Consider the following 2,130-nt stretch of genomic DNA (forward strand, 5'->3'; position numbering starts at 1 on the left):
ATTGCCCATTATTTACTACACTATTGTAGATTTTCCAGAAGTCACGATTTCCTAATGTTTGTGCTTCGATGCGATTTCTAGTGGTTCCAGTAAATTCTCCCTTAGCTGGCGCTATTTCTTTCTTAACATTACTTCTAGCTTCTATATCCTTCTGTTTGTTTGAAGTGGACATATCTCGGTTAAGTCTGCGGTATGCATGCTGCCTTTGAGCAATGCCAGTTGCGCAATCGATGTAAATCATTGGGGATAGTGGGGCTTGCTATAAAATTTCCGCATGTTAACATATGCTCAAATTTGCATTTTAGAATTATGTACATGTACGTTTAATGTATGTATAGAAATGAAAAAAACACAGAAATAAATCGTTTTTTTCTTCAATGGACGTGTTCGATATGACAACGTTACATCAATATCGATGTAGATATTTAAGATTACTAAGAGTTATTCTCTCATTGGTAATAGTAATATGTACAGTATAAAATGTTTTATTCCGTTGCTTCATTAAAAACTGAGTTATTGCATCTACTTATATGGATGTATTTTTTCATACACTAACACATACCCACACCTTAACTCGTAAGAAGGGGAAATACACGCACGGATTGAAAAAGGATCTACGACTGTTTCACACTTCTAATTGGTAAAATCGCTCATAGTACAATCGAAAAGATTGATTAGATGCTATAGAATTGAACCAACCGCGTGCACTTGCCTTCCCGCGATGAGTTAGTCCACATTATGTAGTAGTAGTACTAGTAGTAGTTTATATTCAACTGTAGAAAATCAACTGTTTATTTTTAAAATGATTAAATATAGTCGCTTAAATATAAGTTTAAAATACAAATGTCGAGTATCGTGTTATGTTTATGCTTCAAACAGAAACACTAATTTCGAAAGTGTTCCGATCTTAATAAAGCACCTAATAAACGATCTTGATAAAGCAACTAATAAACAATCTTAATAAAGCACCTAATAAACGATCTTAATAAAGCAATTAATAAACGATCTTAATAAAGCAACTAATAAACAATCTTAATAAAGCACCTAATAAACGATCTTAATAAAGCAATTAATAAACAATCTTAATAAAGCACCTAATAAATGATCTTAATAAAGCACCTAATTAATGATCTTAATAAAACACCTAATAAACGATCTTGATAAAGCAACAAATAAACTAATAACGTTGAGCCTGGCCATTACCCGAGTGGTGAGCATTTGGGAAGGCGACAAGTAAAATATCACGTTCAGAAATTGGCGCGGCCTATTCTTCTCTGGAGCGTAGAGGGGGACTCTTTTACACCGGATATAATATTATAATACCGTATATAAAATCCAGTTTCAAACCTCAGTCCTGATTCTCCTCACTTTCTGTTTAGGTTAAAGGTTGTCTAACTGGTCTACCGTAGATTTCCTTTCCAGGTTTTGTTTGATTGCACTTTTGATTGTAATTGGAGATCCTCTGTTATGAGCGAAAACTTGTAGTGATTCAGTTGGAACGTATATTACTGATCTTTTCATTTCTGGATTGATATAACTTATTCTTCCCGTTTTGGCCTCCTGATTCAGCTTTTATCTCAACAGTCCTATTTTCTTCAGCTCATTCAATTTTTTTTTTGTTTTTACTGTGCTTGAACGAACCTTTTTATATAGAAGACTGAATAGTTGCTAGTTCCATTTTTGGAGGTAGAAACGATATTTTCCTTGAGAAGCATTGTAGCATGTAGACAATTAATCAAGAAATTTGTATTTCTGTTTAAGCAACCTAAATAATATTGCAGGAAAATTTAGTAATAATATAAATACATGTTTACATAGTTATTTATGCACCGGAAAAAACATAAAAATGAATATCTTGGTTCTAATGCTTGTAAGCATTTTCTTACATTGATAATTCTTCTTGTTATACCCGGTATATGATATATAAGGAAAAGAGATAGAAACAGTACATCGGAAAAACGAAAATACATATTTAAATAGAAAATAAATATAAAAATTAATTAAACAATCTGAATGTTAACAAAATAAAGGAATGTTCAAGAAGGTGTTCAAACTAAGTAAAAAAATGAAATGAAATAATATACTACCCAAAAATTAAAGTTCCAGAGATGTGTTTCGTTTAAGGTTACA

The sequence above is a fragment of the Euprymna scolopes genome, chromosome 5 (genome assembly GCF_053919585.1).
Source record: "Euprymna scolopes isolate OS-2025 chromosome 5, ASM5391958v1, whole genome shotgun sequence".
Taxonomy (NCBI): domain Eukaryota; kingdom Metazoa; phylum Mollusca; class Cephalopoda; order Sepiida; family Sepiolidae; genus Euprymna; species Euprymna scolopes.